Source organism: Mixophyes fleayi, chromosome 1 (assembly GCF_038048845.1).
Source record: "Mixophyes fleayi isolate aMixFle1 chromosome 1, aMixFle1.hap1, whole genome shotgun sequence".
NCBI lineage: Eukaryota > Metazoa > Chordata > Amphibia > Anura > Limnodynastidae > Mixophyes > Mixophyes fleayi.
In genome coordinates, this window is record NC_134402.1 from 237,185,209 (window position 1) to 237,208,206 (window position 22,998).

Sequence of the window (22,998 nt, forward strand, 5' to 3'; positions counted from 1 at the left end):
TCCAAGACAGCACATGCTGCAATGTACAGCATTGTATTCAGGAAAACCAATGTATCAGCAGAAAAAGAAATTAGAAAGGATAACAAGCAAAACAGGAACAGTGACATGAAAACACAAGCAATGTTAAGGCTGTGCCTCTTATTACATGACTAGCATTGCATGGAAGAAATTATAATTGCTGGAGAATCCTGTTATCATTAAGGATGCAAGAAACACAGATTCAGCACTAAGCAAGATGGGACAGCTCCCTACCCCTATGACTGGACAGGGTATGCAAACTAAGGAGTAAAGACAGATGAAAATGATTAGTCTGTACCTTCTCTTCTTGAGCAGAAACGAGATCCTGCAGTTTGCCTGTCCTTTCAGTAACAACTCTGCACCATGGAAGGAAAAGCTCGCCCCCCTCCCCCTAGAGTATCGTTTTTTTTCCTGTAGCACAGTCTCCTCCTCCCCTAGTCCATGTGTGCTCTCAACAAGAACTGCAGCCGCTGCTGAAGGGCATTTAAGGAAGAGACGGCTTCATGAAGTTAGTGTATATACTGCTTATTAATGGCCAGTTATCACAAGGGCATACGGACAGGGTGCAAAGGGGACATGGGATGAAAGAGAGAGAGAGCTGACATATAGAGAAAGAGCATTGAAACGAGAAGAAGATCAATAACCTTCCTTTTTTCCCCATACATCCTTTTTTTTTATCACAGGATTTCCGGACCATCCCACTTAGAGCAATATTTATGTGATCCCTCCTTCTGAAGCAAGTCACTTACTAGACTACACAGCCTATTTTCTTTTTTTTCTAAAATATGCCGCATGTAAATGTTTTCAGTCAAAATACATGATGACATAGTGTAGTGTAAAGATAAATCCCAGGTGTAGTGGCCATTCCTCCTTTTCTCTGGTATCATTAATAACACTGTGTGATTTTTAGTTTATTTTATAAAGGCTTTTACCACTTTCTATTTTTATACACAGGCATTGCACTTTACAAGCTTTCATTACTGGGTACACAACAGAGAAATCTGTTAATGCATTAACACTGTGTACTCACAGTTAATGGAGGGCATATAGAAAAGGCTAGTCACATACCAAAAAAGCTTAAAAACAAATATCTTGCTACATTTCACAAATGGAAAAATCCAGTCATGCTGATTTACATTTTTCTATATCTGGTATTGTCAGTATAGCATAATAATCTAGACACCAACACATAACTGCACTAGTTATCTTGCACTTCTAGTGGCATGACATTTGCAGAATATAGTTCTCTGTATTACCTTTAAGTTACATCATGCTTTCCACTTGTATGTTCTTGTAGTGTTCAATTGTTTTATGATTCACTGGCTTGAACTTAAAAATGAAATTATACAATAAATACTATAAGTAATCTAACTGAGGCTGGTGGCAAAAGTAAAGTTTAGTATATATACATTGATTGGGACAGCCAGTTTGGTCGTTTTAGAACAGATCATTCCCAAACTGTTTGGCCCAAAACAGCCAGAAATGAACATTTGACGAGAATCAATCAGATGCCGACTAGGATTGCCTAACAGTCAGGTCAACTATTAATCTCTTACTCTGCCAGTGTGTTTATGCTCTCAAACTGACCCATTAATTGGGCCCTATGTGGTTGGGTTACTTGGACTGCTATGATGAGTTACTGAATCTGCCCATGTATATGTAGCTTAATACTTTAGTGAGCAACATACAGCACATTTGTCACAAATTAGATTAATCTCGCTACACATGTTGTGGTACCACAACTGCAGATCTTTAAAGGGATTTTCCGCCTTTAGATAACATTATTATACTGGCTTGTGCAGATCCCTTGAAGAGGTCACGACTGTCACTAAACACCATGTTTTTTATTTCCAGTTTTCTTTGCCTTTCAGCCATTTATTTATATCATTAGGTAGATATATTTCTGTTACGCTGGGAAATGACTAAGTTGCTCCCTGGATGCCATTTTATCTAATGTAGAGAACACAACAGTTATTTCCTAGGCAATAAAAAAGAGAGATTCTGGAATATTATATAAACTATTCCATCATTTAAATTAAGGATGAGCGGGCTCGGATTCCGCTGATTTGAGCCCACCCGAACAGCGCGGATCCGACGGGATCCGAGCACTGTTCGGGTACTTCCGGCCGCCAAAGGAATCCGAAACGAGGCTATGACATCCAATTCTCGCGTTGGATCTCGCGATACTCGGATGTCATAAATACTCACCTTGCGGCCGCCATCTTCATTTCGCCTGACATCAGGGAAGAGGGAGGGTATGTAGGGTAGTGGTGCTCCTGCGTGTTCAGTGCTCTGTCCTTGCTGAGTCCATTGGTGCTTTATGCCCGTGTTCAGTGCTCTGTCCTTGCTGAGTCCAGTGGTGCTTTATGCCTGTGTCCAGTGCCCTGTCCTTGCTGAGTCCAGTGGTGCTTTTGTTCTGTGCTCTGTCCTGCTGAGTCCAGTGGTGCTTTTGTCCTGTGCTCTGTCCTGCTGAGTCCAGTGGTGCTTTGGCCAGTGTCTGTCCTGCTGAGTCCAGTGGTGCTTTAGTCCTGTGTTTTGTTGTGCTAAGTCCATACAAATTTTATAATTATTAAAATCTCTTAAAAATTACTAAAAAAATGTTATTTTAAAAATTATACAAAATTAATAAAAAAAATAATATTTAAGCAGTTCTAAAGAATAGGTACTGCAATCTATATTACATTTACTACGTTCATTGTTTAAGCAGTTCCAGAGAATAGGCACTGCAATCTATATTACATTTACTACGTTAATTTTTTAAGCAGTTCCAGAGAATAGGTACTGCAATTTCTATTACATTTAATACGTTCAATTTTAAGCAGTTCCAGATAATAGGTACTGCAATCTATATTACATTTACTACGTTAATTTTTTAAGCAGTTCCAGAGAATAGGTACTGCAATCTATATTACATTTACTACGTTCATTCTTTAAGCAGTTCCAGAGAATAGGTACTGCAATTTATATTACATTTAATACGTTCAATTTTTAAGCAGTTCCAGATAATAGGTACTGCAATCTATATTACATTTACTACGTTAATTTTTTAAGCAGTTCCAGAGAATAGGTACTGCAATCTATATTACATTTACTACGTTAATTCTTTAAGCAGTTCCAGAGAATAGGTACTGCAATCTATATTACATTTACTACGCTCAATTTTTAAGCAGTTCCAGAGAATAGGTACTGCAATTTATATTACATTTAATACGTTCAATTTTTAAGCAGTTCCAGATAATAGGTACTGCAATCTATATTACATTTACTACGTTAATTTTTTAAGCAGTTCCAGAGAATAGGTACTGCAATCTATATTACATTTACTACGTTCATTCTTTAAGCAGTTCCAGAGAATAGGTACTGCAATCTATATTACATTTACTACGTTCAATTTTTAAGCAGTTCCAGATAATAGGTACTGCAATCTATATTACATTTACTACGTTCATTCTTTAAGCAGTTCCAGAGAATAGGTACTGCAATCTATATTACATTTAATACATTAAATTTTTAAGCATTTCCAAAGTGTGTGTGGTTTAGGGGTACACTCATTAGTGCTGCATATAATGGAGTACAAAAATTTGGAGGATAAAGTAATGAAAGAGCAAGACCTACTTCCTCCTAATGCTGAAGCTGCTGCCACTAGTGATGACATAGATGATGAAATGCCATCAACGTCGTATGCCAAGGCCGATGCCCAATCTCCTAGTAGAGGGCATGTAAAATCCAAAAACCCCAAGTATCCAAAAACTAGCAAAAAAAGAAAATTAAAATCATCTGAGGAGAAACGTAAACTTGCCAATATGCCATTTACGACACGGAGTGGCAAGGAACGGCTTAGGCCCTGGCCCGTGTTCATGACTAGTGGTTCAGCTTCACCCATGGATCTAAGCACTTTTCCCCCTCCCCTCTAACAAATTTAAGAGACTTAAGCTGTCACAACAACTAGTCCAAGAACAGCGAGTCCAAGGGTTTTTGTGGTTGCGAAGCCTGACCTTCCCATCACTGTACGGGAAGAGGTGGCTCCTTCAACCATTTGCAGCACGCCCTCTGCATATGCTGGAAGGATCACCCACAGTCCAGTTACAGATTTGGCTAATGAAGGTGTGAATGTTGTACACCGGGAGGAGGATATTGATGTAGCTGGCGCTGAGGAGGAACATGACGACCAGGGGGGGAAACAGTTGTTGTCCATGGGATGAAAAGCTCATTGTCATGCCTGGTCAGAAGACCAAAAAATCCACCTCTTCTGTCTGGAGTTATTTTTATCCGAATCCGGACAACAAATGTATGGCCATATGTAGCTTATGTAAAGCTCAAATAAGCAGGGGTAAGGATCTTGGCCACCTAGGGACATCCTCACTTATACGTCATCTGAAGAACCTTCATAATTCAGTGCTTAGTTCAGGACCTGTGGCTAGGACCATCAGCAGTCCAGGGACACCTAAATCCCTTGGTCCTGTTGGATACATACCACCAACACCCTCCTCGTCAACTTCCTCCACGATCTCCATCAGATTTAGTCCTGCAGGCCATGTCACCAGCCAGACTGAGTCCTCTTCAATACGGGATTCATCCGAGGAATCCTGCAGCGGTACGCCTACTACTGTCACTGCTGCTGCTGCTGCTGGTAGTCGGTCATCTTCCCAGAGGGGAAGTCGTAAGAGCGCTACGTCTTTCACCAAACAATTGACCGTCCAACAGTCATTTTCCATGAGCACCAAGTACGACACAAGTCATCCTATGGCAAAGCGGATAACTGCGTCAATAACAGCAATGTTGGTGTTAGACGTGCGTCCGGTGTCCGCCATCAGTGGAGTGGGATTTAGAGGGTTGATGGAGGTATTGTGTCCCCGGTACCAAATCCCGTCGAGATTCCATTTCACTAGGCAGGCGATACCAAAGATGTACTGAGAAGTAAGAACAAGTGTCCTCAGTGCTCTGAAAAATGCGGTTGTACCCACTGTCCACTTAACCACGGACATGTGGACAAGTGGTTCAGGGCAAACTAAGGACTATATGACTGTGACAGCCCACTGGGTAGATGCATCGCCTTCCGCAGAAACAGCAGCAGTTGCATCAGTAGCAGCATCTCCACAACGGCTGCTCGTGCCAAGGCAGGCAACGTTGTGTATCACAGGTTTTAGTAAGAGGCACAACGCTGATGACCTCTTAGAAAAACTGAGGGAAATAATCTCGGAGTGGCTTACCCCACTTAGACTCTCCTGGGGATTTCTGGTGTCAGACAACGCCAGTAACATTGTGCGGGCATTACATATGGGCAATTTCCAGCACGTTCCATGTTTTGCCCACACCGTTAATTTGGTGGTGCAGCATTACCTGAAGAGTGACAGGGGTGTGCAGGAGATGCTTGCGGTGGCCCGCAAAATTGCTGGACACTTTCGGCATTCTGCCAGTGCCTACCGCAGACTCGAGCAACATCAAAAAAGGCTGAACCTGCCCTGCCATCACCTCAAACAAGAGGTTGTGACGCGCTGGAACTCCACCCTCTATATGCTGCAGAGGATGGAGGAGCAGCAAAAGGCCATTCAAGCCTACACAGCTACCTACGACATAAGAAAAGTAGTGGGGATGTGCCTGAGTCAAGCGCAGTGGAGACTGATTTCCGTGTTGTGCAAGGTTCTCCAGCCGTTTGAACTTGCCACACGAGAAGTCAGTTCCGACACTGCCAGCTTGAGTCAGGTGATTCCCCTGATCAGGCTGTTGCAGAAGCAGCTGGAGAAAGTGAGGGAGGAGCTGGTAAACCATTGTGATTCCACCAAGCATGTAGCTCTTGTGGATGAAGCCCTTCGTACGCTTTGCCAGGATCCAAGGGTGGTCACTCTTTTAAAGTCAGAGGAATACATTCTGGCCACCGTGCTCGATCCTCGGTTTAAAGCGTATGTTGTGTCTCTGTTTCCGGCGGACACAAGTCTACAGAGGTGCAAAGACCTGCTAGTCAGGAAATTGTCCTCTGAAGAGGACCGTGACATGCCAACAGCTCCGCCTTCATTTTCTTCCACACCTAAGGCTGCGAGGAAAAAGCTCAGTTTTCCTAAAAGACCCACTAGTGGGGATGCAGACAACATCTGGTCCGGACTGAAGGACCTGCCAACCATTGCAGACATGTCTACTGTCGCTGCATTGGATGCTGTCACAATAGAAAAAATGGTGGAGGATTATTTTTCTGACACCATCCAAATAGACATGTCAGACAGTCGTTATTGTTACTGGCAGGAAAAAAAGGCAGTTTGGAAGCCCCTGTACAAACTGGCTCTATTTTACCTGAGTTGTCCCCCCTCCAGTGTGTACTCGGAAAGAGTTTTTAGTGCAACGGGGAACCTGGTCAGTGAGCGGTGAAGGAGGTTGCTTCCGCAGAACGTTAAAAAAATGATGTTCATAAAAATGAATTATCAATTCCTCAATCAAATACAGCACTGGCCTCCAGATCCTACAGAGGGAACTGTGGTTGTGGAGTCCAGCGGGGACGAATTGATAATGTGTGAGGATGAGGAAGTACACACTGAAGGGGGAGAGGAATCAGAGGATGAGGATGACATCTTGCCTCAGTAGAGCCTGTTTAGTTTGTACAGGGAGAGATGAATAGCTTTTTTGGTGTGGGGGCCCAAACAAACCAATCATTTCAGCCACAGTTGTTTGGTAGGCCCTGTCGCTGAAATGATTGGTTTGTTAAAGTGTGCATGTCCTATTTCAACAACATAAGGGTGGGTGGGAGGGCCCAAGGACAATTCCATCTTGCAAATCTTTTTTTGGCATTATGTGACCGTCCAACAGTTGTTTGCCATGAGCACAAAGTACGACAGTAGTCATCCTATGGCAAAGCGGATAACTGCGGCCTTAACAGCTATGTTGGTGTTAGAAGTGCGTCCGGTGTCCGTCATCAGTGGAGTGGGATTTAGACGGTTGATGGCTTACCCCACTTAGACTCTCCTGGGGACTTGTGGTGTCAGACAATGCCAGTAACATTGTGCGGGCATTACATATGGGCAATTTCCTTTGTGGCTCCATTATCTTAATTAAAAGGATTTTTACCTGTTGGTGTAATGATGTTATAAACACTACACTTGAAAGCTTGAGCCTTTAAATGAAAAAGTCACTCTTCATTGCACGAAGATTTGCAACAGGGATAGTTTTTTTGTTCCCAAAGTCAACAAATAACACTTCGACGCTGTCTGTCTTTGACATACTTGATGGGATCTCAATGATGAATGCTCTGTACCATGGTCATCGAAAACAAGAGGTAGTGACGCGCTCGAACTACACCCTCAGTCCTAATGCTGCAGAGGATGTAGGAGCAGCCATATGTGCATTGGAATTTAGACCAGTTGAAGGAGGTATTGTGGCCCGGTACCAAATTGGGTACCGGGGCCACTACACTACGCAGTCCAGATAGATGCGTATCAACTACAATCAGTGTTGGGGGCAAATCCAAAGTTAATGAAAATGACCTGTCATCGTCAAAAACAAGAGGTATTGACGCGCTCGAACTACACCCTGTATATGCTGCAGAGGATGTAGGAGCAGGCAGCTGTGCAGTGGAATTGAGACCATTTGAAGGCAGAGGTATTGTGGCCCCAGTACCAAATTGGGTACTGGGCCCACTCCACTACGCAGTCCAGAAAGCTACCTCGGTGCCACGTTTTGGACCTAAAACAATATTGTGAGGTGTGAGGTGTGAGGTGTTCAGAATAGACTGCAAATTAGTGGAAATGATTGTTATTGAATTTTATTGAGGTTAATAATAGCGTAGGAGTGGAAAAAAAAACAAAAAACTGGATTTTAGTGCTTTTTATGCTTTTTTACATATAAATCAGAACCCAAAACCCGAAATCAGAACCAAAACCTTTCGTCAGGTGTTTTGGCAAAACAAATCAGAACCCAAAACCTCAAGCTAATCAGAACCCAAAACCCAAAACACAAAACACTAAAAGTGCACACGCTTAATTTAAATATAGGTTACTTTTACCAAGAGAGTATGCAATGATATAACATAGTTATGGTGCTGTATATTGTTTTAGTTGTCTTATGATATAAATACATGCCTGAAAAAGTCAAAAGTAAGGCAGAAAAAAATTGACCTAATATTTTATGCTCAGTGAATGAGCACTGCTTTGGTCTTGCACGAGGGGCCATCCCACATGCCCTTGTGTTTCAAACTCCCATTTTCCTATAGATTGTAAGCTTGCGAGCAGGGTTCTCTTACCTCTCTGTCTGTATGTATTACCCAGTATTGTCTTATTAATGTTTGTTCCCAATTGTAAAGCGCTAGGGAATTTGCTGGCGCTATATAAATAAATGTTGATGATGATGATCCCAGTGCACTTCAAGGTACATATCTACTTTTGGATCTTTTGGGATGCCACTGGAGACACCGCAAGTATGCATCAGTTTATGGTAAAGTTTTAAAATCTGCGCACTGTCTAAAAGTATAAATATCACATCAAACTACAACCTTTTACCATTTTAGAATTCCATATTTTATAACTTTCCAGTTTATCAGCTAAAATAGTGCTTGGTTTAGCCTCATTTATGGCCTGAGTGAGAGTGAGGGCATTAGCACTGCATTTATTATATCTAGCACTTTTGTGTGTTTTTAATTTTTCTTTTGCATTTTTCTAAAGTGCACCTAGAGGTGCTCTTCTCCACTGAAGGTGCAATATGCGTCTCATTTAAAGTTTAGCACAAAATACAATCTCCGCTAGCTGAGTTGACAAAAACTTATTTTTCCGAATGAATATGGTTGTGCTCGGCTCTGCACAGCAAGGAATGCCTCTTAAAAACATTCAAAATTAATTCAAAATGAAATCTTGTTTTTGCACTGCTCTGCAAAAATAAGTGCACCGGCGTGCCTACACCGTATTTAGCAAGGAGCAACTTCACTTTGCCCAAGTCCGTTCATGGCCCTGTGAAATCACCAAATAGTACATTGTACAATGCTTTGAATGCTTTCCACTTGATAGAATATAAATAAATATAATTCTATGTTACTAAAGTAGTAATAGTAGTAATAGCAGTAGTAAAAAAAATGTTTCTATAGTAACTCTAATGTTTGTCAGTCCTCTCATAATTTGTCTTACAGTACCCAACTTTAATTGATTGAAATTGATCTTACCTACTCCAGCTAGCTAGCATTCACATTTCCATGCTTCAAAGGACATTGATTCAGAAAATGACCCTGAGTCACACAATAGAGATAAAAACTGAGAGACCCTCTCCGGGAATGTTCCTCCTGAGACAACCTGGAGTGCCTTGGGTTCAGCAGGGGTAATTACAGGCTGCTGGAAATTGGGAACCACATAAATCTTTTGGAACGATCCATCTTCTGACTCTGTTGGATGTGTATTTCTGTCCTATTACATTAAGTGATAAGATCATCAATTAATGCAAAGAGATCATCATTGGCCAATTCATCTTTAACTTGTTTTGAGAGTTCTTGCCAAAAGGCAGTAAGTAACAGGGATCTCATTATTCCAGCCTAAGTCCAAAGTCAGTGTTTAGAATTTTGAAATGTTGTAGACTGAGAGAAGCAGATACAACCTGACCAGTTCATCAGCTTCCTTTCAATATGCACAGATGAAAGCAGATGAACTATAGAGAAGTTGATCTTTTTTTTCCATAAGACATAGGCCAAGGCAAGAGTATGAGTGGAGAGCAAATTAATTATGGATGCTAATTTGGCATGTTTGGAAACTAATTTCCTAGGCATTTGCTTGAGATAGATAAAATATTTATTAAAGAATGCCCCTCTAAGCCTGTAACTTCATTTTAGCAAAGAGGAGGAGCAGTTTATAAATTGACCTTAAGCTGTGTTAGCCAAGACATGCGCATCGACTGGATTAGAACTTGGAACCATAACATCTGACAGCGTGGCTGAGAAGCCCTGAACTGCATTGATGCAGCTAATAAGATTGTTCAGAAAATATATTATTTGATTTTATATATATATGTATATATATATATATATATATATATATATATATATATATATATATATATATGTATATATATATATATATATATATATATATACATATACATATGAACTGACTGGCTGACTGGGGGGCAGAGTCTAGTGAGAACCCTAACTTTCACCAAGGACCCCACAAGTGAGGTTGGGCTTGTAACACAGTGTCAAAGTCAGAGTTACAAACCAAAAGTCAGGGGCAGGCAGTATTGGTTTGCAAACAGTACCTGTTAATTATTGAATTGAGGTGCTTCAATCAGACCTGTTGCCAGAGGTGTATAAAATCAAGCACCTAAATGGGTAGTTCTGAAGAGCTAAGTGACTTCAAGTGTGATACTGTGATAGGATGCCACCTTTGCAAAAGACGGTTCAGAAAATTTCATCCCTGCTGGATATTCCACGGTCAACTGCAAGTAATATTATTAGAAAGTGGAAGCGTTTAGGAACAACAGCAACTCAGCCATGAAGCGGAAGACCACGTAAAATCACAGAGCGGGGTCAATAACTGCTAAGGCGCATAGTGCTGCTGATTCCATAGCTGAAGAGCCCCAAACATCCACTGGCATTAACATAAGCACAAAAACTGTGCAGCGGGAGCTTAATGGAAAGTGCTTCCATGGCTAAGCAGCTGCATGAAAGACTCACATCACCAAGACCAATGCCAAGAGTCGAATGAAGTGGTGTAAAGCACGCCGACATTGGACTGTGGAGCAGTGGAAACATGTTCGGTGGAGTGACAGATCACGCTTCTCTGTTTGGCAGTCAGATGAGCGAGCCTGGGTTTTGCGGATGTCAGAAGAATGTTACCTGATTGACTGCATTATGTCAACTAGGAAGTTTGGTGGAGGAGGGATAACGGTATGGGGCTGTTTTTCTGGGTTTACGCTAGGCCCCTTATCTCCAGTGAAGGGCAATCTTAATGTCTCAGCATACCAAGTCATTTTCGACAATGCTTTACTTCCAAATTTGTGGCAACCGTTTAGGGAAGACCCTTCTCTATTCCAACATGACTGCACCCTAGTGCACAAAGCAAGGACGACAAAGACATGTTTTGATGAGTTCGGTGTGGAAGAACTTGACTGGCCCGCGCATAGCCCTGACCGCAACCCCATCGAACATCTTGAAGATGAACAAGGGACTGATGTGAGTGAGTTCTGTGTACAGCGCTGCGGAATTAGTGGCGCTATATAAATAAAGGGTGGTGATGATGATGATGAACTGGAATGAAGATTGCGAGCCAGTCCTTCTCGTCCAACATCAGTGTCTGACCTCATAAATGTTTTTTCATGAAGCACACAAATACTTGATATTTGTACACTAAAATTTAAAGTTAATATTTGTGTGCTACATGAAAAAAACAGTCAGTATTTTACTTATGTGCAAAACAGAATACTAATTTGCACCCCTTGCATTGTAACATGGTTTTGTCCAGGAGACTTAAATAAGAAGTTTCTTAAGTTAAGATCCTTAATGAATCAGGCCCTAGAATCTGATTGGTTGCTAAAGGCAACATCTCCACTTTTTCAAACCCGCAGTTTAGTAAATATACCCCCATGTCTTTGACATTCTGCAGTGTTGTAAGGGAATAAAAGGAAGATTGTAATTGGTAGTTCTCCTTCATGCTGTCAATTGGCTGTAGGCTGCAAGCTAAGAGGATATATGTGCAGCATTTCAGTTCAGTTGCTAGACTAAAAATGCTGGTAAAACTACTGAAGCATTACATTTGGAAGGCATAATGTGGATAAACATTTACATTTCAGCAAATTTATCTTTAACTCAGAATAGAGCCTTAAGTTTTTATTCATAATACATACAAAAATAACCACAGAGACTGGCAACCAATATTTTATGAAAATATTGTGTTGGAATGCATTCTGTTAAGTATTGTGAATATCAGTACAAGTATATTTCATCATTTTATCTTTTTGATAATTAGAATGCTACCTTGAGCTAGTATGTTTCCTATCTCCTTTTGTTACAAGTATTGTATTTTGTAAAATTTCATAACTGTAACAGTGAAATGAGACATTCTGATTCATCATCCAAAGTGTGATTTAAATAAATACATTTTGTGTTTGTTAACAAGCTATTTATCCATAATAAAACTTTCTGTGTAAATTAATGTTCTTATTGCTTCCCCCTTAATATATTAGCCAAATGGTCACACCGCTGTACACTTGATTACTTCTGTGCATAATGTACAGAGCAGTGAAGGCGATAAAGAGCAGATAGTCATGCACATGTACTTAAGAAGATGTAAGGTAAGCACATTAGCGTTAAGCTGGGCACACACTACAAAAAATTACTGCAGATGCGATTCCTGCAATGATTTTACCAATGACTGAATGTCCCAATGAGTATGCAGATTTATGTGTACACACCTTCAGATCTGTGCTCTTCATCTGTCATAACCATCTACTGAAAATATCGTGACTCTGCACACTCCATAGAGATCTATGGACACTGCTGGTCGTGAGTGCATAAACACTTCCACATTTGCCCGACATTGATCCATCGTTAATAGAGATTTTTATTCAGTTTATAAAATCAACCACATGATATGATGTGCTTTGGTACGATAAAACATGATCATGGGAGAGTACACAGTAATTCGATATCGGTCCGAATGGTCGCTTATCGTATGATCAGCACGATAATTGAATGAAAAACCTATAGTGTATACCCATCTTTTGATGATGCCAGCACACAAAGCACTTGTAACCCAATTCTACTACTGCATTCCTATACTATCCTGTTCATCCCCTATCAGTTCCAATATTTGTGGCAGGGATTTCAAGTAAAGAGTATTTTTCACTGGGGTTGGCTGTAATAACTGTGAATTGACCAGTACATTAAATAAAGTCGACAGGGCTGGTATATGTATTGGTGTTTCAGGAATGTGAGTATTTTTTATTTCTAATCAAAGTTTTCCAGTTTCTTAGATCTTTGCAATTTGGCTCTGGAAAGCTGGCTCGAAAAGTGGAACAACGCTGATATTTGTGGTTGGTTCTGCATGTTATATAATTATCTCCTTATAATAAAATAATGCATCCTTAATTATTAATTCTTTTATACAGCTTTTCACAATTTAATATAGTCCTGTTGAATATCATATAATATAGTTCCTGTTAATCCAGAAAATAGCACAATACCAATGTTTAGTATTTTTTATGCAGCACTAGTGGCCAGGACTTTTCACACCACTATCCTAAGTTCACCCCTTCTATCACCTTCCTTTAAATGCATCTGTTTACTATGAATGTTTGAGTTGTGAGCTCCAGTTAGAGGAACAGATATTGCCTACCTATAATATGTTTACTGAAAGAGAATTATTAGTTGATTATTGTATAACAGAAACATTGTCTGTACCTGCTACAGTACCAGTCTCTGGTTAAGTGTTGTATTGGTATTGTTGTGCCTGCTTTATTAGGAATGGTAAACTGCTCCAATTGGGCTCCAATTGCCGCATATGTTGTGACATGGTGAAATGCAGCTTCATGCCACAGTGGTCTAAGAGGAGCGATGGTTGTGCCAACTGTGGTGTCAGACCAGTGTTAAAGCTGAAAATCTAAGTATCCCACTCTGGATACTTGCTTTACTCAATCCCCAAAGTCAAAAATAAAGTCAATTACCTACTCTAAGGGCAGTGTTTTTGCAGGTACAAAAAACATATTGTATTCTGGATGACCCCACAAACAATCAGCACATAGTATGTCATTGGAACATATGGGTCTGCAGAACTACTCTTTGGTTGGTACATATTGAATGAGCCCAAAACTGAATCATGATCCTACATACATTTATCCCAACATATAACACATTTACATTGTTAAAGAGTTTTTCCACCTTCCTAAGATATTTTAACCCACCCCCACATCAGACACATTATTTCCCTCCCCTGGGACCACGCTATCTGTTCAATTAAGCTGGGCACTGGAGCTTACATTTATATCCCTTTGTTGGAGCTTCCAGTGTTTAGAGATGATTATAGAGGCCAGCAAGCAGAAGTCACCAGTAATTGTACAAAATATCTTAGAAAAATATAAAAATCCCTTAAGGATATTTTGCACAAATGTGTTTAAAATATTCTCAATAAAATGCTCAAAAAATCCTGTTCAATAGGAATACTAAGCATAACAGAGCAATAAAAAATATACAATTCTATCCATGTGTACAGAATAAAACCAAATAATGAAATTTACATCCAGCATACAAGCAAGATAAGTGGTACAATCCCAGGCACATAATAAAATAAAAACAAAAATTGTGCCAGGAGGACCCCAGATGGCACATAAGGCATGTACACTTATGTGTGAAGGGTGTTTATTTTTTTAAAAAAAGAGATATATTTATCATCCGACTGGCTGTCTTTTGCAGCTTTTTAGCTGCTTACCTGTCATGGCAGAGAGGCACAGAAGTTTTTATACAAGAGTGCCTACATAGTAACCCAACAATAATCCCCTGCAGAACACGTAGTCTCTCATGCAGGTGTTTTGCTTCCTAGAGCTTCAGACAGCTACTCACAACGGCTCTGTACTTAGAACTTTTGGAGTAGCTGTCAGAAGATGAACTGATTGCTGTAATATCTCTGTGTGAGTGCGGGTGTCCTTACAGGTGGACTGCAGAGGTAAGCAGCTGAGAAGGTGCTTGAGAGAGTTAACTGGTAGATAAGTGTAATACATATAATATTAAATTACATGAGAACAAATATATTTGGAGTGGAAACCACTTTTAAAGATCTCTCTAATATAGCCCACAGCAAGCACAAGGAGAACATTGACTCCCGTGAGGTTTATCATCTGCATAAGGTGCATCACCCTGTGTTGTGTTTACTGGAAGCTGAATATATGAAATTGTCAATATAGTGACCACAATATCACTGTGACAAATGCTGTAACTGCAATTAGTCCTGCTCTTGGTGTTAAAAGTGTAGTTCCCATAAACATACAAGCAGGGCCTTCTCACCTCTTTGTCTGTATTAACAGTATTGTTTATTACTGTGTCTCTCCCTAATTGTAAAGTGCTACGGAATTTGCTGGTACTATATAAATAAATGTTGATGATAATGATTATGAATGCAGGTAGGAGGAATGCACCATTGATCGATATTAAATGACAGAATGTATACAAATAAAATCTATGTGGCTGCTAGTTTGCTTTTTGTCAGCAAGGTGGTAACTCCATTTAGAGCGTGCCTGTCCAACCTGCGGCCCTCCAGGTGTTGTGAAACTACAAGCCCCAGCATGCTTTGCCAGTAGACAACCAGTTGATAGCTGAAAGGGCATGCTGGGACTTGTAGTTTCACAACACCTGGAGGGCCGCAGGTTGGACAGGCCTGATTTAGAGCATGGTGATATCTCTATCAGACATATTTCTCATCTTGCCTAGTTCAGCACCCTCATGTCTTCCATATCCTCTAACTGCTTAATGCACCTTTTTTTCCATGTGTCTCCTTCCAGCTGCCCCATTTCTAAATGTTTTTCTTTCCATATCTCTGTAGTTTCCTTATCTCATTCTTACAACTTTGTCTTCTTAGTGTCTCTTCTTTTCACTTCCTACCACCTCATATATGTCTTCATAGTTTCCCCTATGTGACCTCTGACCACTATTGTCTGCCTCATTTCTTCCGGTCCTTATTTGTTTCTTCTGCCCCTTTTGTCATGTCTGCCAACGATGTCTTCTCTGTGTGTCTTTTGCCCATTGCTCCATCCTCTCAATATCTTCTTATACCCTGGTTTTTCTTGCCATATGTCTGTCCACATTTTGTCTTTTCTGCAAGTTGCCTCATCCTCCCTCTCTTATCTCCCATGTCCCCATAGTCTGCATATGTCTCATTCTCTCCTTGTATCATGTCTGCCTAGTGAACTTTTCTCTCCTCCAACTTATCTTCTACTTTGCTTTATCCAATGTTCCTTGTGCAGCCATCATCCCCATGGTTGATGTCACATCATTGTTCCTGTCCCCCCCCCCTTGTAGACTTGTGTGGTCTGCTCCCACCCATGGTTCATGTCTCTCTTATATAGCTTCCTGTTTACCCTGAACTACTCGTTCATGTCTCTCCCTCATGGGGGTATATTTACTAAACTTCGGGTTTGAGAAAGTGGAGGAGATGTTGCCTATAGCAACCAATCAGATTCTAGCTGTCATTTTATAGAATGTACTAAATAAATGATAACTAAAATATGATTGGTTGCTATAGGCAACATCTCCACTTTTTCAAACCCGCAGTTTAGTAAATATACCCCCATGTCTTTAACATTTTGCAGTGTTGTAAGGGAATAAAAGAAAGACTGTAATTGGTAGTTCTCCCTCATGCACCACATACTCCATATGTTCCACATCTCATTGCTACCAAGCTCCCTATTGGACTGTCTGTACTATGTGAGTGTACTGGCTATGTAACAGCCAGTATTGGCACTAAAGGAACTGTTTATGATATATTATCTCCTAGGAATGACCAGCTTAATCATGAGAAGAAGAATATAAAATTCGCCTAACTGCTCTTGCAGTCTCACAGTACATCCTAAGAAGGGTAGAAATGGAGATGTTCTTCCTTACTCCCAGAAAAAACTAGAGAATATATAAGTGATGCTCCCACCAAGATCCAGTCAGTGAAAAAACTCCTACAAACGGGTCTGGCTCTGCATGTGTGGACTAATGGTTTACAGATTATACTGCAATCAGGCTAAACAACTGATAAACGCTAATTGCAGTGCATGGTCACCTTAATATCTATTTTCTAGTGAAAAGATTTTAACATTTTTGTTTGTTTTAACTACTGTTCTGTAATTGTGTGTAAATGTATTTAGAATATTGAGCTTTCAAAAACTATATGATATAAATCTTATAGAAATGCTGCCATTCCAATATAACAATTCACTGTTGATGTCAAATAACAGTATATATAACTGTCTGTGTATTAAATGTACAAGGGCCAACTTTTATCATCATGATTTAATATTATGTCTCATTTCCATTTGCAAAATGCAGTCATTAAATTCTTTCAATTATGATTTCCACCCCGTGAGACCGATTATGTTATTATTAAACAAGTTAAGAAAGAAAGGGATTCACTAACTTAATCTGTTGTACTCCGCTGACATATTTCTCACATATAATATTTACCATTGAAAAAAAAATCCCTGTACCATTTTCCAGTCTCAGTACAAGGGATCTTCTCCAGTCTAATGTTTCTTAATTTATGCAACAATCTCTTAATAAGAAACATATGAACAAACTTTTCAAAAATTACAGAGGCAACATCCACTACAATGCCTTGCTCAAATTACTTGCTTACCGCATAGTTGCCTACTCTCCAAGAATGTCCGGGAGACTCTCGAATTTCTGGGAGTCCTCCTGAACTCCCGGGAGAGTAGGGCAACCTCACAGTTCCCAGGCAGTTCAGTTAGTTAAGAGGAGCGGACGAAGCTTAGCATCCCAATTCACGCGTCATCGGGGCCCTGTCCCCTGCTATGATAGGCTATAATGGATGTGTCAGTTTAGGTGGTGGGACCAAATGATGTTTTCCATTTGGCCACGCCTCCAGAAATCGCCAGCGAGATCTCCGTCTCCCAGAAGGGAGATCTCACAAGTTGACAAGTATGGCTTGTGAGAAAATAAATGAGTTTGCTATGAGAGCAACAACAATACAATGACACTTTCTGAAACTGGCTATGCTATTTTTAAATGTCAATCATTTATATGATCCCTTAAAGTGGAACTAAACTAAATATAAAGCACTTATTTTTAAAGATCTGTGTTTAAAAGTGATAAATTAATATTTTAATCAGCCTGACTGGGAACAGCAATGATGAGCTTTCTCCAGGTGGATGGCAGTGTTTCTTATAAAAGGAGAGTAAACTTATATATTATTATGAAAATGCTCTGTACTGTGTCTCTTTTTCTAAATGAGTGAGCGGAAACAGGCGGTGTCAGACTGGATTACCTTGGCACACCAAAGCAATATACTTAAATTTCAAATAAAACATTACATTTTATCATTATGCATTCAACATGCCCCCAGCAGTGATTGTACATATTGTGCCCATACTTTTATTGTGCCCAAATACTGTACCCAGCAGTGTTAACATATATTCAATGAATGTGGTGCTGAGTTGAATGTATTTGCATCTAAAAATGCAGACGCAAATTGCGTTCACACAAAACGTGAATTTACGCCTATATAGATGCTGAGAGACACTTTTTTTTAAATACTTTTTTTTTTACACACTGCAAAGGTCCATAAAGATGATCATCATCATTAGTGCAGAATTTTGCTCCAGCCCTCAGGCACCCGCAAAAGATGCGCCCACTGAAAGACGTATTTGTGGGTCCCTGTAAGTCAGATCATTCACAATTATACAAACATGCCTTGACTATACTCAGCCAGTGTTTGTATGCCTTTTCCTTCAACCATTTTACCTCTACAGTTGTAAGCAAGTGCAAATGTCAGATGCTACCAACTCTGCATACAGATGTATGTGTACGCCACTATATGTGGGCAAGCGCAATGCAAATTAGTATTTGACGCTAATCAAACCAGCGAATGCCAAACTTAACATCAGGCCCATTGTGTCTACCAGTGCCTACATACACATGTTGCTTAACAGTGCCAGTGTAAAATATAAATAGTCTTAAAATGCTAGGAAAATAAGCTTACATTTATCCTAATATATAACACATGAAAAGTTAATTGCACCTCTTCCTAAAGCAAAATGAGGTCTTCTCTGTTACATAGAGTCTGCTTCAGATTAGTTGTTTCAAGATTTATGGTATAATGCACCTAGTTACTGTGAAATATAAAGATAATGGAAGTCACCAAGAAATCCCATGACCAAAGGTCATGAAGATCCGAGATGACCTATTTTAACCTTATATTTCACGGTAGGTGGTGCATTATACCTAATAACACATTGATATTAGTTTTATGACAAAGAATTAAAACCTTTTAGTATTTTTATTACCATTGTATTAAATTATGTTTTGGTATAGTTAGTTTTATTTAGTTTAATTATGTATTCAATTTATTTTTAGTGAGAGCAAAAGATAAGCTGTTGTCAAACCTGTCATGCAGTTGAGAGTTGTGAATACATGCTGTGACAGGTTACTGCATGAGTGAGGGACTGAGAGCCAGGTGCAGTCCTAGGGACTGGTCAGCTACAGAAGACATCTGACCAGTTGACCAGCTTAACGTTGAGAATAATATATTAAATACAAAGTGCATTTAAAGTAGCTATATAGCATCATGACAAATGTCTTGTTTCTTGTTGTTTTTATTGTTTCTTAACATTTTGTTAAATTCAAGTGCAGCTTGCTGTGGATCAATTTCTCTTCCATTCTCACTGAAAAGTGCATCTTTTTCAAGAAGAAATGGAATACAGTACATCTTAGCATGTGATAGAGTTCAAAATGATGGGGACCCCTTCAAAATGTTACTATGGGCTCCGATATTTGTTGGTTATGCCTGTCCACCACTTTTAAAAATGTTTCATTCTAGATACCAAACGTATTAGTTTATATTAGAGATGTGTGCAGACCTCTGTGTTTTGTATTTGGTTCTAAAACCATCTATATGTTTTGGTTTTGGCCAAAAATACTCATGTGTTTTGGTTTTGAATCTGGATTTAATAAGAAAAATTGAAAAATCATGAGTTTTTGAACTGTTTTTGTTCCTGCATTACTATTTATAGAATTAACATTAGTTTACAGTAATTTATAGTCTATTTTCTATTGATCTCTTCACAACTGTCAATATTTTCACAAATTTTGGCCAAAGGCTGCTGTGAGCTGGCTGACTAAAATTAGTGACAGATAAATAAATGATACAATCCTATGAAACATAGAGGCATAGCAGTGTGCATAAAGTGTGGAATTCCACCTCGCTGCTACCTCTTGCTTCAGTTAGTGGCATGGCAGGTAATTTGTTTGGAAGCTGCAGAAATTTTATGGGTCACAGACAGCATCTCCTGCACCGGCCTCTCATTTTTTAAGAAATTATGCACCATGAAGTTTATTGTGTTTGCAGAGCTTAGTATGTGTTAAAATTCACCCAGTAGTAATGCACACACAATGTTCACTCCGTTATCAGCAACGAGGAATCCTGAGGAGAGTCTTAGCAGGGTGAGCCACTTTGCTATGACATTCCTGAGTTTTTCCAACAGATTGACACAGGTATGTTTCTTTGTGAAACCATTAATTCAAAGAGTAGCTTGCCTATAAATGATCTGGCATTGTGTGCTAGCACTACTATGCTGAAAGGAGGAGGAGGATGATGATGAACAACTAAGTTTAAGCTACAATCCCTAAGAAACATTGTGGGAGAGCATTTTAGATAAGTAAATAGACAAAGGTGGGCTGCACCCAGAAGAATATTGTTTTTGTTTTTTGTTTTGTATTAAACCTACATGTCAAATATTTTCTTAATAATATAAAACCTCATTAAACAGAATGCTTATGTCAGGCACTTTCCCCGCTGTCTTCTCTCTGCTTGGGGATGACTGCCTGTCTCTTTCTACCAGGAGAGTCTTGTTGCCAAGCAACGATATGCAGCTTCTCCCAGCCATCTCTGCCGCGTTAGACTCTGTACCTCTAAGTTCAGTAGACCAAACTCCAACAAGTGTCCCCAATCCAGCACCAGTTTGTGACAGTATACTGTAGCCTACCATGGATGGCGACGGTGAACCATCTGCTCCTGACCTCTTGTTACATCTGGCCCAATGTGTTGAGCTGCAGTGTCTTCTAGGTGTAGTTTTTTGCTTTGATACACTCCACCATGTGGAATCTCCTTCCCGGGTGACACCATTACCGACCCCCCCCCCCCCCCCCCCGCCTCCCTTTTCTGCAGACACTTCTAGTTTCTGGAGACTTTGCATCCCCAATGCTGAAATGTTTGATGGCGACTAAGAATTGCCATGGGTTTCTCAATCAGTGCTCTGTTCAGTTTGAGTTAACTACGGAGAATCATTCTTCTGAGAGATCCAAATTCGCTTACATCATATCTTTCCCCAACAGCCAAACCTTAGCATGGGCTTCTCCCCCTCTTGGAGTGGGATGACGCTTTGCCAAACACCGTCACCTCCTTTATTGAGACCTTCCGAAAGGTGTTTGATGAACCGCCTTTGACTTTACTGTGGAGAAGCTGATCATCTCATCACTGCTTGTTCTAAGAGGTTGAGAAATGCCCCCTCCTATGCGAATTCCGTGGGGTCAGCCTAGGATCAGAGTTCTTTACTCCCTGATTTCTAAAGAACCCCAAATTATTATTTTTTTTAAACCATCTAGTTTTTGGTAATGCAATACACAAATATTCCTCATGAACACAAGCGAGCAAAATTTACATAAGGAAATTACACCTCGGGTGAAGCAACTACATATTATACAAACTTGGATGTATGATACCAGCCGAAAGCAGATAAACAGTTTGAATTAGGCATGCAAACGTATATAGGTGTATGCAATAATTAAGGGGAAAGAAAGGAGGGTAGGGGAAGATGAGCCCAATCCTGGAATCCCCCGGAAGAGAGCTGAAATACTGGTCAGGCAGCAGGGCGGGGCCAAAAGGGTCATTGCAAATGAACCAATCACCCAAAATTTGGGATAATTTGGATTTTTTCTTATTTAAGTATGCTGACATTTTTTCCATAGTCGCCAAGAACCAGATTTTATTCAGGAGTTGCTGTCTGGAGGGAGTATCTGGATTTTTCCAGTGCTTTGCGACTAGGCATGTAGCATTGTTAAGTATCTGAACGGGTGCTTATCCAGGATCTTGGTAGGGGATCCCAAGAGAAAGGACCATGGGCATTTGGAAACTTGAACCTTAGTGACCTCACTGATCAGAGCGGCTACAAGAACCCCAAATTTTTGATGCCTGTTGCCCTGTCTTCTGCTGATGGCTCCCATGACTTGCTTGCCTTTGTGTCTTTGGGGACACTGGATCCACCGGGAACTTCATTTCTTCCACACTAGCAGCCAAGCTCCATCCACCTCTGTTTCCACTACTGCAACCCCTGGTCCAGACCGCAGTAGAATGCGAATCGTGTCTCCAATGGTTCCATTTCTAGGGTAACTGGTCCAGTTCTGTTGCAGGTAGGAGCTTGTCATTCTGAGCAGATCAAATTCCTGATCCTTCAACAATCTGTCAACCTCATCATTTTTAGGGTTGTTTTGGTTGAGATCAGATTTTCCCTGATTTGATTGGCATTAGGTGCAAGTCATCTCCTGGGGGGTCTTCTTCCTGTTGTAAGCACTGTCTCTTCCTGGTTCGTTGCACCACATCTCATCTACCTTGTCTTAGTCTCTCCTCTGTTTCGGGATTGCCTGAACTATTTGCTGCTCTCTACAATGTCTTCAGCAAATCTGCTTCTGAAGAGTTACCACCTCATTATCCTTGGGATTGCCCCATTGACCTTATTCCATGGAAAAACATCCTCAGGGGCAGAATTAACCCTTTATCGCTACCCGCAACTTAAGCCATATCTGAATACATCACGGAAAATCGTTGATGAGAGTTCATCAGTAAATCTCCCTCTCCTGTAGGAACAGGATTCTTTTTCTTTAAGAAGAAGGATGGCTCACTTGGACCATGCATTGATTATTGGCAGTTTAACAACATCACAGTTAAAAACCATTATCATCTCCATTTTATTTCCGAGCTATTTGACCGGATCCGTGGTGCCCAGATTTTCTGTAAACTGGATCTTAGAGGAGCATACAGTCTGATTTGTATCCATCAAGGGGACGAATGGAGGAGGGATTTCAACACACATGATGGGCATTATGAATATTTGGCAATAGCCTTCAGGTTGTGTAATGCCCCAGCGGTCTTTCAGGAAGTCATTAACAAAGTCTTCCGAGGCTTGCTTTATGGTTCATTGGTGATTTCCTCATTTTTTCAAAAGCCATGTCTTCCCATTGGAAGCAAAAGGTTCTCTCTCGCTTGCGACAAAATCACCTCTTTTGCAAATCAGAAAAATGCATCCCTCAGGTGTTATTCTTTG

General features: G+C 40.3%; 1 protein-coding gene and 1 long non-coding RNA gene across 2 annotated transcripts in view; one reads left to right on the forward strand and one right to left on the reverse strand.

Moving 5' to 3' along the window:
- Positions 1–615, reverse strand: part of CPLX1 (complexin 1) — a 160,870-nt gene extending 160,255 nt beyond the window's left edge. The window contains exon 1 of the mRNA XM_075208022.1: positions 317–615. The gene's annotated coding sequence lies outside the window, so the exon portion shown is untranslated. The remainder of the gene's footprint in view (positions 1–316) is intronic.
- LOC142151932 (uncharacterized) lies at positions 471–17,068 on the forward strand. Its single transcript, XR_012691267.1, has 3 exons — positions 471–526; positions 12,938–13,005; positions 16,455–17,068. It is a non-coding gene; the product is annotated as an uncharacterized LOC142151932 (long non-coding RNA).
- Positions 17,069–22,998: the final 5,930 nt, after the last annotated feature.